Source organism: Peromyscus eremicus, chromosome 3 (assembly GCF_949786415.1).
Source record: "Peromyscus eremicus chromosome 3, PerEre_H2_v1, whole genome shotgun sequence".
Lineage (NCBI taxonomy): Eukaryota > Metazoa > Chordata > Mammalia > Rodentia > Cricetidae > Peromyscus > Peromyscus eremicus.
Genome location: NC_081418.1, coordinates 124,268,541 through 124,286,809, shown reverse-complemented (window position 1 = coordinate 124,286,809; position 18,269 = coordinate 124,268,541). Strand labels below are relative to the sequence as shown.

Sequence of the window (18,269 nt, the reverse complement as noted above, 5' to 3'; positions counted from 1 at the left end):
TTTAGGAAAAACTACGGCATTCCACCAAAAAATTACTTTTTAACCTCTTGGTTAGCCATTGCAATTTTGTATAAGATTTATTTTATTGGTGAACTATATGCACATAAATGCCGGTTCCCTGGAAGGCCAGAAGAGACTATCAGCTCCCCTGGAGCTTGAGTGTGCTAGGAATCAAACATGGGTCCTCTAGAACAGTGGTTCTCAACTTATGGGTTGAGACTCCTGGGGGTTGTTCAACAGCCCTTTCATAGAGGTTGCCTAAGACCATCAGAAAACACAGATATTTACATTATGGTTTATAATGGTAGCAAAATTACAGTTATGGAGTAGCAACAAAAGTAACTGTATGGTTGGAGGTCACCACAACATCAGGTCGAAGCATTAAGGGTGAGAACCACTGCTTTAGAAGGTCAGGAAGTGCTCTTAATCCTGAGCTGTCCAGCTCTCACACTTGCTATTTTTATAAAGAAGGGTATGCCTACTTCTTGCTGCTCTGTATACTATGCAAATTTCCAGCCATTCCTTTCCATACTAACAGTTCATAGTAAATTATAAGAGGAAGGTTACACCTACCCAGCCAGAGCCATGTTTCTCAAAAAATACATGTCTTTCAAGGAACACCATACATGGTCTAGCTAAATTTCTACTCAAATCATGAACTGATACATTATGACTAACAATACTATAAAGCCTAATGACCTAAGCATCAAGTCTATGAGTGAAGTAAAAACATTTGATTCAGGCCAACTAAACCTCAAATTCCAAAGTAAAAGTGCCTTGGAGTTAGCTTTCTTATTTACTTATTCTACCTGGTATATAGCAACAGCAACTTCTGAGTACTATAGCTGATGTTAGCAATGTTTACTTGTTTTGATTCTTAGAAGGTATTTAAATTTAGTTCTGCTTATTTATTGTGTGGTCAATAAAGTGATTGTTTAACCTGTGAAGATTCTGTTATTTTGTTTTGAAGATTTTAAATATAAACAGACACACTTTTAATACAAGTAGCCCAAATACAAAAATCCCAACAATTTCATATATTTTCAGCCGCATCTTTAAATGTGCTTTGACATTATCAACCTGTCCTTATTTTGTACTTTTGCATGAATTAAAGTTCTATTCGATAAATAAAACTAAATTTGTCTAGAAAGAACAGAAATATTGCCAGGAGGTGGTGGCGCATGCCTTTAATCCCAGCACTCAGGAGGCAGAGGCAGGCGGATCTTTGTGAGTTCGAGGCCAGCCTGGTCTACAGAGAAACCCGGGGGGGGGGGGGGGGGGGGGGGCGGCCAAGAACAGAAATATTTTAAGATACTTTAAAAATATTAATCAAATAATATCAATTTTAGACTTGCTTCTATATTTTTTTCAGATCTGTTCTTACAGTAAAAAAAAAAAAAAAAAAAAAAAGCAATTCTAGCTAACACTTCTCAGGCTGTGGGCACAGGAACACATTTACTTCCATGACTGTAGTAGTTTGTGCCACAAAATTGAGAAAATAAAATGAATGCGTTCATACAGCAATCTAATGTTACACTCACTGTGTAGTTATCTTACTGCCTCAAAAGCCCATCTTTGTTCTGTTTTAGGAGGTTAAATACTTATCTTAGAATGAAAGTAAGTTTGTTTTTTTTTCCTAAATGTCCTTTTGGTCTTATATATAGATAGCACTTGCCAACACAGTCAAGGTCCTGGGTTCAATTCTCAAAACTATATAAAAAAAAAGCACTCTTTTGATATATCTCAAATGTCACAATAACCACATTTATTTTTGAAATATATATAACTATTTTTTCCTCTAAAAACAAGCCAACTCAACAGTTCATAGTAAAGAAAAATTTAATATAAATTAATGCAGAGGAAAACTAATTGCTAACATGTCCTTCAAGGTTCTTCATAAGTAAAGCCTTGCTTGGATAACAAGAATGTTCAATTGACTGTTAAATCACCCTTCTTCACAAAAGCCATGAAGGCACAAAACTACATGCTATGGTTGGTGGTAGAAAATAGAATTTTTTAATATAGGATAAAGATCAGAACAAGACAGGAATAAAAAAATTTTTTAAAGTCATGCACATAGGGAGAGAAAACAACAGTTCCCTAATACAAATTGACAATGAATGCAAACATAAAACAATGAAATCCCTGTGGACTGACACTACATTATTAAATATACTAGCACAATCTTGGAAAATCTGAACCAGATCATAATGTCTAAGAATTACAAAGTTTCCATTTTTACGGTAACAGCAGCACACACACACACAGCTTATTCAATTATTTGGGGGGGAGGTGGTGGCTAAAAAATCTTCACATTTCAGGAGTGAAGAGGAAGGAATCTCAGCACCAGAATACAACAACAAAAATGATAAAAATCAAAACTTTCATTTTGAGTAGTGTTCAAAAAAAGCTTAAAGAATTCAGGCACAAAATTTTTATATTCAAACAGCTATTTAATTAGGTAGAGAGGTCAAAGGATACAAAGGTTTAACTTTAAAAATCTTAATTCTAGTCATAAACCCAAGCTGTTTGTATACATTGGTAATCTCCAATACAAACTGCAAATACACAATGGATTTCACCTTATAATGCAGTGGCATCTGGTAGTAATAACAACCACGAATAGCCAATAAAAGTATGTGCTTTAAAACCTTTCTCCAAGCTAAGACTCTGAAACAGATCTGAAAAGAGTGAAGGGCATAAAAGTTACCTCTTGTCACTAGACTTAAGCATTAGCTTTAGAACATTAAAACAAACCCACAACCTATCATAATATAAACTACAGTAGCCCATTCAGTTCCCCTCTTTGTCCTAGTTTCTTTTTTGCTGGGAAGAGGCGTAGTGGGATAATAATAGCAGGAAGTAAGGTGGAGCAGCTGCACGGCAAGATGAGGTGCTGTGTGTATGTGTTTCACCTCCATATTGGCCTACTGCTGCCTCGGTCTTATGAAAATGAAATGAGCTGTTTGGGATGCCGTCAGTTATAAACATTACTAGGATCAAGATGTAGTTTCCTACTTCCTCACTTTTGTCAGGATCTGTTTAGGTCTCTAGTCTGATTCAGCTAACAGAAGCAATAAAAGCTACATTTTTAGAGATTTCTAATATTTTCAAAGGGAATTCTAATGCTAGCACTAGCTACTTGGTAGAGAGATTGACTAGAACTAGCTTCCTTTCAGTTTCACAAATCTACGGAAATAATCCATGTTAAGTGACTGTAAAGCGAAGAAGTGACCATCTAAATTTCTATAGTAACATTAATATACTTCACTGAAGTTCATATTAATGCTGTTGTTATTTTGCTGATGAGAAACTTTTCACAGCAGTGATAGTGACACATACAAATTTACTTTCTTGTTTGGACATATGTGCACATGGATATGCATATTCGGGCCAGAGGACAACCATCATTTCATTTCTTGGGCACTGTCTTTCCCTCCAACACTCATACAGGGTCTCTTACTGGCCTAAATTGGCCAAGTAGGCCAGACTGACTGCTGAGTGAGCCCCAGGGATCTGTCTCTGCCTGCCCAGGGCTGGGATTACAAGCATCCATTATCCATTACACACATGGCTGTTTTACATGGGTCTGGGGAACCGAATTCAAGTCCTCTTTTTACAAATACCTCATCAACTGAGCCTTCTCACTAGCCTCTCAAATTTCCCTTTTCAGATCAAAATATTCTATGTGTTGTAACTGCCCAGACTGTCATACTTAAAGTATTATGTGGGCAACACATTTGTATTTCTTTAACAAAAGAGAAATGACACAAAACTTGATCAATGTATATTATATACAACATTGTGGTTATGTTAGTTTAAAATCATGTCTTCTTTGCCAATCCATAAAAAGAAATCAGCATTCCAGTTTTCTTTATCTCATTCAAGCAACAGATGTGCTCTTGGAAAAACAGTTCAAGGATTTCTAAAAATTAAATTGTTAAAACAAACTGTTCATGGAAATGAACTGTCATATACTACTTTATAAGGAGGAATCCTTTTGTAATCTAAATAACTACTGTCTGATTTGTGAATGCAATTTTTAAAAAGAACTCTCATACATGTAACATTTGACATTTACTTTAAAACTAGCTGAAATGACTCAGGACAGACTGAACGTTTTAATGACAACTTCAACAGGAACCTAAATTTGGCAGTATCTCATGGTTTTGCCTGTAAGAGATATAGCTTACACACCTCTAACGCCATAATTCTTATTAAGTAACGAGCTAGATGCAATCACCTTCTGCTGAGAGCTAAGCACAAACTAATAGGATTGAGCCTAAACTAAAAGATGGGGGCAGCAGTAATCTCCAGAGCATATCAGATTCTGCAGGAAGTAGGAGGAAGACTGAAACAATAAGGTAGCTTTCCTTTTTGTGTATGTTTTTGTTGTTGTTGCTTTTCTTTTCTGAGACAAAGTCTTATTCTGTAGCTCAGGACATACAGATGTGAGCTACAAGGCCTTGTCGTATTAAAAAAAAAAAACCAAACCCTTTTCAAGACACATTTTACATGATGGTGATCAAACATGTGAATGTTGGACTGTGCATTTCCTTTTACTAAAATAAAATCCAAGTTAACAATATGCAATTACTGCACAAAGGAAAGAAAACACAGTATTTGACACCTTGTCGAATCTAAACCCAACTAAACATGCTGCATGTATTGAAACACAAATTTAATTCACACAGAATGTGCCATTTCAATCCTTACTAAAATCTGGCTAGCAGATGCTCTAGACCTGGTCCACTAAGGAGGCAACTTACATTTAGAAGGGCAGAGAACATGGAACTCACTCTAATCCACACAAAGCTTGAGGTTTTTGTTTTTTCCCTTGGAAGATAGGATAGATTCTTCCCAGATTTCTAGAATATACGGAATTTGGGCTTAAAAGTATATGCTTGGCATGAATTCAAGGCTAGAGTGGGAACTGAAAACAGTTTCTTTAATTGTAAACCTAAGTGAATAATCTCCTGGGGGGGGAAAAAAAAACCTCCTTTTGCTTTTCCTACCTCCTGCCCCTCCCCCACCAACACTGCTTCCCTGCTGTGCAAAGAGCCCTTTGTCCTGCCCCGCACTTATCTAGCTGTTTGGCCATATTGACAGGCCTACTGGAAGCATAATAAGGGAGTCAGTCTGACATAAGCAGCTGGCGATTTGAAACAAAAATCTTCCTTTTCTACTCACACCAAATCCTGCTGCAGAGGTCTGTGGCTCCTCCCATGCTTCCACCTATTTCTCAAACACAGCAGCAAGGAACTGGCATTTCCCTTTGATCGAGCAGTATAAATCAAAAACTTGATTCCCTAGCCAGAAATTTCTACAGCCTCTGATTTGTTTTATATTGTAATTCAGAACATTAAGGCTTTTTTTGAAAAGGTTTCCTCACCTCTGAGTGTACACATATATGACTATCACTTCAATTCGCTATGAAAACTCTGGGAAGTCTCATACAATACAGAACAGACAGGTTCCAAGCAAAACTGACCAATAATCTTAGGGTTTTAAAAATAACAAGGATTTGAAAAAGCCAAAAATTCATTTTTCTGACTTCATATCAAAGACACTTTAAGGGAATTTACATTAAATTAAGGCATTTCCCTAGTTACTCTGCCAAAAAAAAAAAAAAATATATATATATATATATATATATAAAGGAAAGAGTGGGGCAGGATGGAGTCTGAGACCCCTTACTCAGAAGGAACACACACACACACACACAGAGAGAGGCTGGACTGAGCATCACTGTCCCTTTAGTTACCTCACAGCTCCCTTCCTCAAATGCTGAATAAGAACACTCCCAAGTGATGCTTGCTAACAGAATCACCCGTCAGGGTTACTGGCATCTCTACCCCATTTATAATTAAATACAGAATAGGACAATTTCCCTAAAATTACATGATTTAACAAACTATGTATAGATTAGTGAAAGAAAGGCTACTCTCTCTACCTTTTGCAACCTTCCCTGAATTCTAGTCATTAGAGAACATACACAATACCAAGTGAAGGTCATGTTATTTAGTAGACATGTTAGAATCTTGAGTCCAGAGTACTATCAATCTATAATATAGGTGCATTACTTTTCTAAGAAGTCAAATTATAAATGACCACCTGTATTATACACACATTTTCCAAGGCACTTTGCAGTTTAAGTTCACCACTAGCTAGGCCTCTCAATTTCAAAATAAACTGACGAGTCACTAGAGTTTAGCTAAAAGTTACTAGTAAAAATCTTATTTACTTATGATCTAATTTCCCTTTGATATGTACTCAACAATTACTGATTGCTAGGGCCTAATGTTTCAGTTATTTCAATATGAAGATGATTTTAATTCCCCATCCAAAGGCAAAGCTGACATATCCACCTTTGTCACAAGGTCAGAATAATTTTGGAAAGTATGCAGGCTTAAATACTCAACAGTATCAAAAGATGTAAGCATTTTTAAGTGCCAGTCCAAGCAATCCTTCTAAGAAAAAAGCCTCTTGATCCTCCAGAGGGATTATAGTGAGACTACAACCAGTTCCAAAAAACAGGAAATAAAAGTAGTAGTCATTATTTTCTAAGAAAACTTGTATATTATAATTAAGCTAAAAACACTTGTATCTTAACTGTAAATATCTTAAGCTATAAGTATAGTAATGGCCAATATGAGTGAAATAATACCTATGGGTTATAGCATCTTACCAATGTATTAAAACCACCTGAAACAACCATTAAGAGTTTTGTTTTATAGACCTGCTTTTACTGGAAAAATATGAACCACATCTGTGAATGACAAAATGCTCACCATTGTTTCTTGGTTCTTTGCCACAAATGCTAGAGCCATACTACAAATTATAGATGTTTGTGGGATTTAAATACTTGATACAAAATTGGACGAACAGAATCTTGAAGAAGAGGTATTGGTTTGCAGTAATAATCTTAGGGAGAAAAAAACCACAATTTTATTCGTTGCACATGCCTAGGTGATGGCTCAGTTTCAAATATTCTGTCAGACAAACTACTGGGCTTAATCAGAGATCATCCTGGTTCTGTTCAGTTGGGGGCTGATATCAAAACTTAGAAGAGACTCTTACTGCCTTCTTACTATCCTAAACGAAACTTACTCAATTTCTGAACATTCCCTCTGGTTTTTCCTGTGTTTCTGATGGATTACTGTCAAGACACATCATCTTTGTTCAGTGGAAAGACTATAATCCAACACATACACAATTAATCCAATTTATAGGTCAAACACCAGTGAAGGTATCTAATCTGTAGAGGTCTACAGATTAATATAGAAAATAAGAATAAAAAAATTAAATATTACTCCAAAAGTAGCTCTTTTTAGTTTAGGCTTCCAATTATAGTTAAGATGTTTAGCAGAACATTTATTCACGAAGGTAAATATGGTCTAATATGGAGAGACACATACAAATCAGAGAAGTGACTTAAGCAATTAACAGATAGAGGAAAACATATCAGTTGCACTGAAAAAATAGAACATAAAGATCCTCCTCACCCTGTTCTGGTACTCAGGGAAATCTTTACATTGTTACTTTAGTCTTCAAAAGGATTAAAAAGGATCAAAACACTAATGAACTTTTTAGTAGTATAAAACCTCAGGTAATATCAATAAGCTGCCGAACCTTCCCCAAACAAAAACCCAAACTCTTTAACTTTGATTCAGTTTTCAGATGGTGACATCCATAAATGGATACAGTTATGAATTGCTAATCCTGGTCTCTTCATTAACAAAAAGCAAACCAGCTCAGCAGTACAATTTCCCAGGAAAGTAAGCAAGGTTTCTTTTCTTTCCAGTCCTGAGCAGCCATCGCCTAAGTGCAGTTCCCTGCAGCCAACAGCATTAATGGACGCTGCACTGCTGTCCTTCCCTGGAGACAGCAGCCAGCACTACTCAAGCTTCTCACGTAGCAACCAGAGCTCCAGAGCCAGCAGCTGCTGCCGCCTTGTATACTCACTCCTGTGATCCAACACAGGAGCAACCTTCTCTTTACCCCACCCCCACTTCTTAGCACACACTTTTTTTTTTTTGACCAGTGCTCCATGCTGGAAGGGCTGGAAGTATGCTTTTAGAAAGAAATAATCCTAAGGTCAGTTTTAAATTGAGATCTCTGATTAGAAAAATCAACATGTACCAAATTCCAAATATTCGTTTTTAATTAAACCAGCAATTTAGGAATAAGTATTAAGCTTTGGTTTTTAGAAGGCCCATTTTCCAAACATTCAGCAATCATATTTAAATTTACAGCTAGGAACAAGAGCCTTGGGTCGTGTCCTACCAAAGGACATAATTCAATATTCTACACATGACAATCGGAATAGCCTTAAAGGTTCTACTCCCATAACTGGCCACAAATTTTGGCCAGAGAACTAATGATCCTCCTGAGAAAACTGGAACAAATCCAAAGGAAAAAAAATTCCTGTGTCCTCCAAGCTCAGAAATCTCCCATTATGTCAGTATTCTCTGCCTCAATCCTAGGTCAGACTGTACACATCTAAAACTACCCCTTATAGCTTTCCTCCTAGCGACCTAAAACCATTATTAATATAAAATTAACCATCAAAAGCACTTTCCCTTCAATACCCCCTCCTCCTCCTGAAAAAGCTCGTAACAATCATCAGGATCTTCTCCAATCAAAAGTATAGCTATTTAACATATGCCCAAGGAAGTAATGTAAACATGACCTTGGTCAGAAATATGTCATCGAAAAACAGTTTATTTAGTCAAAGTATGGAGGAAATTAGAGAACCTAAATTCTTTAAGTATTCTAAGCCAGGATAAATTGGAAAAAGGAACCCAGGTATAGACAAAACCCAGTAGAGCTCACAGCTCTGGGCAAGATATGAGTTGCTGGTGAACACATTACACAAGTAACATGAGAAAGCAGAAAATGCAGGTCATACACGCACCCCTGACCCAGACCAGTAGAGCGAGCTGCAGCATCAGTATACAGGAGAAAGATCCCGTATTCCCAGGAATGAAAAAGGCAAAGGCGCTCTATAGAATAAATTAGCATAGAAGGGGCTTTCCCAGCAGTTAAAACTTTCCCTCAGCGCGATTTACCTACTAAAAACAGGGCTTTTGCCCATCACCGTTCACCTCACATCTTAGCTTGCACGCATAAGGGAAGAGAATTCATAAGGGGCACATTTTCCTCCGTCTTTAAAGTCGTTCTTAAAAGATCGCTCTCCACGCCCTAGGCACGGAAACCGACAAAATCTGGCTCAGTTCCAGGCTGGAACCCTACAAATTCAACAGGGATATCGCAGGGATACTGGGGCATACGCCACAGGGAGTCCAAGAATGTGAGGTGGGGGTGGTGAAGGTAACGTCTTTGGTATGGGGAAAGCAGCAGCCATCTGAGATACGGACTCGAGAAGCAGTGGGGGAGGCATTCAGGAAGATTATGGAGGGGAGGACTGGGCCCCCGAACGATCAGAGTTGTCATAAGGCCGCAAGAACAGGGGGTGGAGGTGGGGGCTCAGGGGCAGAAAAAAAAAAAGTATGCCTGTGTATTCTGAGAGAAGGGTTGCGAGAGGCCTCTCCTGAAAAGGGTATAAACGTGGAGTAGGCAGTGCCCAGGAAAAAAAAGGGGAGACCAGAGTAGGGGGAGGGGAAGAGTCCTGACCCAGGGAAGACATTAAAAGGGTAGTGGGGTCGACTGGATTAAGAGGAGCCTTTCTCCCTGGGCAAGAGGGGTGCAACGGTGTGTAGGGGTAGCCGAGAAGACGGGAAGGAAGGAATTCTCCTGCTCCAGCCTTGGGAGGCCCAGGCCCCACGACCCCGACGAGAAGGACCGCGGGCAGACTGAGGTGACCCTTCTTCCCCCGGGGACCGGTCGTGTGGTTCGGTGTCTCTTTTCTGTTGGACCCTTACCTTGACCCAGGCGCTGCCGGGGCCTGGGCCCGGGCTGCGGCGCACGGCACTCCCGGGAGGCAGCGAGACTCGAGTTAGGCCCAACGCGGCGCCACGGCGTTTCCTGGCCGGGAATGGCCCGTACCCGTGAGGTGGGGGTGGGGGGCAGAAAGGCGGAGCGAGCCCAAGGCGGGGAGGGGGAGGGCCAGGGGCGGAGGGGGGCCGGCACTACTGTGTTGGCGGACTGGCGGGACTAGGGCTGCGTGAGTCTCTGAGCGCAGGCGGGCGGCGGCCGCCCCTCCCCCGGCGGCGGCAGCGGCGGCGGCAGCGGCAGCTCACTCAGCCCGCTGCCCGAGCGGAAACGCCACTGACCGCACGGGGATTCCCAGTGCCGGCGCCAGGGGCACGCGGGACACGCCCCCTCCCGCCGCGCCATTGGCCTCTCCGCCCACCGCCCCACACTTATTGGCCAGCTCGCCGCCAATCAGCGGGAGCTGCCGGGGGCTGCCTAAAGAAGAGGCTGTGCTCTGGGGCTCCGGCTCCTCAGAGAGCCTCGGCTAGGTAGGGGATCGGGACTCTGGCGGGAGGGTGGCTCGGCGCGTTCGCGGGGACGGGCGGTTGCGGTGAGCCCTCGAGGGTGGTGGAACCGCTTTGGGGAACAGCTGGGTACGAGTCGTACGCGGGAAGGGGCAAGCGGGTGGTGGTCAGGACTACGGTCCGCCCTGCAGCAACCGGAGGGGGAGGGAGGAGGGAGCGGAAAAATCTCCACCGGACGCGGCCATGGCTCCCACGGGGGGCGGAGGAGCGCTTCCGGTTCACGTCTCGTCGCTGATTGGCCTTTTCTCCTCCCGCCGTGTGTAAAAACACAAATGGCGTGTTGTGGTTGGAGTGAAGCGCCTGTCAGTTAGCGGGTGCTGGAGTGCGCAGCCGCTGGCTGCCTCGCTGTGCCCACTGGGTGGGGCGGGAGGTAGGTGGGGTGAGGAGAGCTGGACGTGCGGGCGCGGCCGGCCTCTGGCGGGGCGGGGGAGGGGAGGGGAGGGAGGGTCAGCGAAAGTGGCTGGCGCTCAGGCGGCCTCCCACCCTCCCCTTCCTCTGGGGGAGTCGGTTTACCCGCCGCCGGCCTGGCCTCGTCGTCTGATTGGCTCCCGGGGCTCAGAAAACTGGCCCTTGCAATTGGCCCGCGTTCGTGCAAGTTCAGTCCATACGCGGGCTGGCGGGGGCGGCAGGGAGGCGCTCGCAGGTTCCGGCCCTCCCCAAGGCCCCGCGCCGCAGAGTCTGGCCCCGCGCCCCTGCGCAACGTGGCAGGAAGCGCGCGCTGGGGGCGGGGACGAGCGCGGTTCCTCCTAGAGTTGTTGCCGCACGAGGGGCGAGATGAACCGGACCTGCATAGCGCACTCCTAGGAGTGGAGGAAGGAGTGGGGGCTCAGTCGGGCCGGTTTGGAGGCAGGAGGCACTTGCTCTCCAAAATTCCGTGAGAACTGCAATCAATAAGGGAGCCGCAGTGGAGTAGGCGGGGAGAAGGCCGCACCCTTCGCGGCAGGGGGAGGGGAGTGCCGCAATACCTTTCTGGGAGTTCTCTGCTGCCTCCTGGCTTCTAAAGACCGCCCCGGGCCTGGAAGAGTCCCTTCCCCCTCTCCCCTCGTGATCTGCAAGTCGAGGCTTTCTGGAAGATAGGCGGGAGTCTTCTAGGCAGGCTTTAGGGCTAACCTGGTGCGTGGGCGTTGTCCTGCAGGGGAATTGAACAGGTGTAAAATTGGAGGGACGAGACTTCCCACAGATTTTCGTTTGTGTCCGGAGGGAATTGTAATAGGAGCAAAGGAGGGAAATGGGTGACTAGGCGCTCACCTGGGGTTTTATGCAGCAAAACCACAGGTTATTATTGCTTATGATCTGCCTTGAAGTATTTTTCATCGTGTTAGATTAAAGACATGCTCACCCAAGCTTATGCTCCCACTTGAGATCCTTGCTATATCATGAAATTATAGTATCGTAAATTGGAATATATAAACAGAATCTTAGCATTTTCTGCAGAGCCCAGTACTTCACTCTGTCCCTCTTGCTCCCTCTGCAGCCCTTCCAGGAGATATTTTAGCGCTCTCTCATTTTAGTCCCGTTTTCATTTGTTGTACTGGTTTATCCAATCCCTAGACAGAGCACTGGCATTCTTCCTCTTCTGATCTTAGAAGCCTGATGAGTCATGAAACCAGACAGATTAGTTACACCACAAATTGAGGCTGTAGCTAGGGCCTTGCCCTGCAGTTCTTTTATTCCTCCTTAGTACATTTTGTTGACTGTTTGCCTTGATTTCATTTTCTATCTCCACCCCTTCAGGAGCTTTTCTACAATAGATTTATTGAGAATCTAACCTAAAGTTCAGCTTCTTTCCACTCCCATGAACGCCTATCTCCTTTTTCACCATTAATAAACTGAACTGTTATTAATGGCTTCCAGATGGATGTCTCTTCCAATATCACCTGATGTATCTTACATATCGCCAGGCTGATTGTATTAAAAGGTACATGAATTGACCTGAAATTTACTGACTCCTTAATGCTTTAGTGGATTCCATGAGTACAATACAGAAGACCGTTAATGGGCTACTGACAGCTTTTTCATTTCATTATTTCCTGCATACACACTTTGAGTCACATGGAATTGATTACTGCTTACTCACATTTTGTCACTGTACACATCTGTAGATGGTGGTTCCTTCTGGAATTCAGACTTATGGTTCAGGTGTTGGCTCTCCTGGCCTAAGGTCCTGTGAGCCTGTGTTTTCCTATTTAAGCAGTGCTTTCTCTTGGCCTCTGGCTTGATTCATATCACTCCTCATGTTGTTATTGCTGGTTTAAATGTAGTTTTGCTGAGCTGCTTCGGTGCTGTCTTACTGAATTCTTTTAAGTTCCTACTATATTTCTTGACTTGTAGCTAGACGGAAGTAAAATGTAGTAAGCAACATAAATGTATTTGTGAAGCTTGGTCTTGAGGTTAAGTGTTGTGTGTGTGTGCTCAATAAGAATACTATCCAGGAGAACTTACTGCAGTGACGTGGACACTGTATATGTATTGTCCCAATATGGTAGCCAATAATCAAATCACTCTTTAAGCACTGGAAATGTTAACAAGGAACTAATTTTCATTTGAAGTGTAACTGGACAGGGGAACCATAGCTGCAAACTTGTGGGTTATAGAAGACTAATGGGGACTTTAACAATGTTCTATTTACACTAAGCAATAAAGAAATAAAAATTGAACCTCTGGTAGCCAATTGCTTAAAGTGCTTTTTTTTTTCTGCGTCATCTATACTAAGCTGAAAGCTAAGCCTACAAACCATTACTAAACATGAAAGCAAGTACTGATTAATTTGGATTTCAAAACCTTAGGGCTAGAGTTTAGCTGGGCACTGGTGTGCTCACCTTTGGTCCCAGCACTCAGGAGACAGAGCCAGGTAGGTTTCTTAAGTTCGAGGACAGCCAGGGCTGTCGAAAAACAAAACAAAATTTAGGAAGCTGAGATTTCATTAAATCATAATTGAGGCATTCCCTAGGAGCCACCATGGGATTTGGCTGCTAGTCAATTTTATTGCTTTTTCTTTTTCTTTTCTTTTTCCCCTTCTCTTTGGGCTTCCTTACTCTTTGAAACGTCCTTCCCACCATGTGGTTTCTTGTCTGCCACATGTCTGAGTTCCCATGCTGGTTTAAATGGCGTGGCTTTTTGCCTCAGGGCAGCTGCTGAGATTTGCAGCCTGGTTTTTGGGGTGGGCTTGGGAATTCTTTTAAACTCTAAATTTGACCTTTCTTTTAAAAAAAAGTTTCATGAGGAGTGAGATGGGACTGATAATTAATGAGCCCCTGCCCCCTAAAAGAACTACTAAGGCTTTATTTTCTACTTCCATGTCTTAAAGTGTGGTATGTCTAGGACAGGGATCTTAGGGCTTTATTTAGTATGCAGAGACTGTTGCCTTGCTGTTTAAGTCGGATTTTCTAGTCTCCCACCCAGAGAATTTAAATTCTGGGCAGCCAAGGCCAGATTAAACTTCTGTCCTTTTATGTTCACTTGCTTACTGTAAATATAAAAATGATAGTCTCAAAGACTTTTTCCTGAGACGGTCTCACTCAGTATGTGTCTCTGGCTGGCCTGTAACTCAATATGTATAGTCCAGACTAGCCTTAACTTACAGTTCTGCCTGCTTCTGCTTCCTGAGTGGTGGGGTTAAAAGTGACCAGTACATCACTATCCTAAGCTGTTTTTTTCTCCCCTCTTAAAAAAGAACCAGACAATAACAAACCCTGAGTGAAAGGGAAAAGCAAAATGCAGGTCAGATCCTTTTAAAGGAACTATATTAAGGGGGCTTGGGTGATAATTAGTAAAGTGTGTTGCAAGCAATGAAAACTTGAATTAAATCTCCACAACCCACATAAGAAAGCCAGGCAAGTTAGAGCACGTCTGAGGTATCCCTAGGACTTACTGGCCACATAAGCCTAGGTACTTGGCAGGCTCCACGCCAGTGAGAACATCTCAAAAAACAAGGCAGATAGCAACTAAGAAACTACAGGTGGTCTGGAGAGGTGGTTCAGTGGTTAAGAGCACTGGCTACTCTTCCAGAGGACACAGGTTTAATTCCCAGCACCCACATGGCAGCTTACTACTGTCTGTAACTCCAGTGCTAGGGGATCTGACACCCTCACACAGAATATATACAGGAAAAACACCAGTGTACATGAAATAAACTATAGTCAAAGTTGTCTTTCACACCCACCTACATACAAGGATACTCAAATATTCCAAATATTTCCTTCAACTTTGATCTACTATGTTTCTCCCATCAAATTGCATTCCTCAAGGACACAGGGATTTCTTCAGTGAGTAAGCAGAGTTGGGAACCAAACAAATGTTGGTTTTATGATTTGTGAAATCAAAGTTTTCAATTCATAGTTAAAGCCCATGAAATAAAGGACAAAGCTCCTATTGTGCAGGAATCTAATACTTAACTGAAGTGTCTTAATGCTCTTTTCATGGAGGAAACTGAGGCCTCCCTGTCTTGTACTCAGAAGCACTTCCTTGGGTTTCCCCGAACCATTGCAGCTATCCCATTCTTGTACTAAGCATGACTTGGGCTGGTGGTAAATAAACTTAATTTCCTGTGCCATGATTTCATATACTTACCACAAAAACTTGCTATATATGTTAAACATTTGTGCTTGATGTGAAAGATGAGGGTTTGTGATTTTTACTTTAAAAATTTTGAACTAGATAAGGCCTTATGTTTGGTGTAACTATAATTATGGTTTACAACCCTTGGTCTAAAATGTGACAGTTGGGCATCCCAAGAACGAGACTAGTTTGTGGAGAACCCTAGCTATACAGCATTTTGCTGGGTCACAACTTTGGGAGTCAAGCATTTAACCTTGAAGGTTGATACCTTAGTTTATATATTGGAGGACATACTTACCCAGAAGATATTCATGACTCCGTTCTTGACTGGTTTAGTTAGCACTGAGTGACCTTTAGGCTTGAACTGGAGTTGTGTTTTTATGATGTCCTAGACTCGTTTTTCCGACTTAGTAATCACTGGTCTTTTTTGTCCTGGTATTTTTTCACCCTTGTTTTCTAGGTGTTTGAAGAAATATTTTAAGTTTGGATCTTCCTTTTGGCAACATTAACATGTTTTCAGGTCATATTTGTAAAATTGAGTATTTTGTTACTCAACCCAATCCTACTTCTATTGGGTGGATTTTGAATTCACTCAGTAGACTTGGTCTTTTTTGGCCCTTCACTAAAATTCCATATGAAGTACTATTCATCATAACAGAGGCTTTGGTACGAGTCTGTGTACAGTAGAGATGACTAAAACTCAGATTTACTAACTTCATGGGCATACGAGTAGATTGGGGCTAGGGATAGAAACTGGCCTAGCCTTTGATATTCCTACCAGCTTTGTTTGTACTACCTTGCTCTGATTCAAATATTGTTTTAGGAAATCTAGAAATAGATTTAAGGTAGTGATAGAGCAACTACCAAAATGCTAGGTTTTTCTGAGAGAAGAATTCAAAAATTTGACCAAGTCTTAAGTCACTGAGAGTGCTTTCAGAACATCTCAAGGAACCTTTCCTTAATGCCCTCACCCCTACACCACATCTGATCCAATTGAATGTTGTCATGGCTCTTAAAATCTAATTAAGAATAGTAATTGTGTAATTATTGTTTTTCCTCCTTTAGATTGTTCCTTAAGGAGAGGACAGTGCTTGTTTAAGGCTGTATCCCTGCTGTCTGAGCAGAACCAGGTCTTCGAGATCAACACTTTTTGTAATACCAAGCTGTTGCCTTTTACATTCTCAGAAGCAAACAGACACAGGATTCTCACTGACGATACTGTCACTATGTTAAATGCTGCTGTGCAGTTTGGATTTTTCTAAGGTAGTTTAGGTATGGAGTATGTGTTTATTAACTTTCTAGGTTATGCCTTCCATAATCTATACAGTTGTTATTTTTAAATCTTGTAGCTTTGTATATAAGGATAAAGGTGTTTTATTGTCATAATGTTCTGAACATTTCCCCAAAGTTCCAAATTATAAAACTGCAACTTTAGAACTTAATTAGAAAGATGGTTGTGGTTTTATAAGAAGATACTTAATTGTTCCACTAATCTTACTTGTGTTTTAAGATATTATATAAAACTGACAAATATGGAAGAGTTGGTCAAGAAACTTTTAGGGAGTGAAAATATATACTGGCTTTAGAGATCATTTAACTTGGCATGTCCTTTGCAACACCCTAACTTTGAACGGTGCTGGCACCAGCTATGTTGTAGAGTCATTCCAATGAGTGTTGGATTGTTTTGAATGCTACTGAATAATTTAAATTCAGACTTCTGGTGTTCCATAAAACAAAACTGTCATAAGTTTCAAACCACAAATTAAAAAAACTGAATATTTCAGAAGAAAATTATTTGTTGTATTAGCTGGAGAAATGTATAATGCCTAAGAATTTAGAAACTATACAGTTGATATTGCTGAGTATCTGCCAGATGAAAAGAAATGCTCAGTGTTTCTTTTGAGCATTATAGTAACTTGTTAAAGATTTTTCCCACAGATATAAACTCTACTAAAATATATGTAACACTTTTCAAATTGATGAAGCTATTTTATGTGCATTGGTGTTTTGCCTGTGCGAATGTCTGTGTGAGGGGCCCCTGGAACTGGAGTTACAGATAGTTGTGAGCTGCCATGTGGGTGCTGGGGATTGAACCCGGGTCCTCTGGAAGAGCAGTCAGTGCTCTTAATGGCTAGGACATCTCTCCAGCCGCAACAACTCAGGCCTCTTCTATATTTTATTTTATTTGAGACCGTGTTTCTCAATGTGTAGAACTTACTGTCTGGAAATTCTTTCTGTGTGCAAGGCCAAATTTGAACTCAGATATCCAGCTCAGCTGCCTCTGCTTCCCTAGTGCTGGGATTAAAGGCGTGCACCTACCTCTGTTTCCTGAATGACAGGATTAAAGGCATGCACCACCACACTGGGCTTCCTTCTATTTCTGTAACTCCAGGAACATTTTTTTCCTCTGTGTCTGTTTTTAATTTCTTATTTATTCTATTACTTCATTGTACATTCAGTTTAATTTCAAGTGTGTGTGTGTGGACTTGTTGCTGTGCTTCTATTTATTTATGTGAAAGCTTGGCAATAAACTTATGTCCTAAAATAGTCAAAAGTGTGCAATGACTTTTTAATCTCATGGCTTATCTGGAACAACTATGTTGATATTTGTCCTAATGATGAAAAACAAAGTGGGTAGAGCTGCAGTGCTTTGGCACAGTGTTCATTGCTACTCATTTGTGTTGTAAACCAAAGGGGGGGGGAGCAAACTTTGAGGTAAAAACCAGAATTGGGTAAACTTGTACACTGTTAAGAGCATGAGAACTTGACTCTAATTATTGATGGTCATAACAAAATGGACCTGGACGAACTACTGGAAGGTGTATAACTCCATGATAGAGTGCTTTCTGCCTAATACCTATCCCCTCTCAATTGAATGCCGAACACAAAAACCATCTGGGCCTCTTAACCCAGAAATTCAAAGTTGCAAACTCCTAGGTTAGTCTTCTCACTGAGCTATATTCCCAGCCCAGTCTTGAAAACAGAGCTGACCCACCCCATCCCCACCCCCACATAAATCCTAACATAAATGCAATTGGTGCTACAATGTTTCAAATTTTTAAGAATGGTAAGGATTAGGTTTTAAATTTTGAAAAATGGCTTCTCTAGAAAGATGTACATGGTAAACAGTTTGACTCCTAAAAAGCCTAGAAGACTATACTAGGCACACTGGACAGTCAGGTTTTAGTGTAGAAAAGTGTATTGCTTTAAGTGGGTCACAGAAGAAAAGTAAGAACTTGAGTTGAAACTGAA

The 18,269-nt window shown here is 41.4% G+C and overlaps 1 protein-coding gene and 1 long non-coding RNA gene across 8 annotated transcripts in view; one reads left to right on the top strand and one right to left on the bottom strand.

The window, feature by feature from the left end:
* Setd5 (SET domain containing 5) overlaps positions 1-11,137 on the bottom strand; it is an 87,375-nt gene extending 76,238 nt beyond the window's left edge. For 4 of the 7 annotated variants that reach the window (XM_059258326.1, XM_059258325.1, XM_059258330.1 and 1 more), the window contains exon 1: positions 9,885-10,845. The gene's annotated coding sequence lies outside the window, so the exon portion shown is untranslated. Of the gene's footprint in view, positions 1-9,884; positions 10,849-10,973 lie in introns of those variants that run through there. The other 3 variants (XM_059258327.1, XM_059258329.1, XM_059258331.1) reach the window with 3 other exon arrangements.
* On the top strand, positions 10,269-17,571 carry LOC131907268 (uncharacterized). The gene is made up of 2 exons (XR_009378353.1): positions 10,269-10,424; positions 16,083-17,571. It is a non-coding gene; the product is annotated as an uncharacterized LOC131907268 (long non-coding RNA).
* The last annotated feature ends 698 nt before the right edge of the window (positions 17,572-18,269 follow it).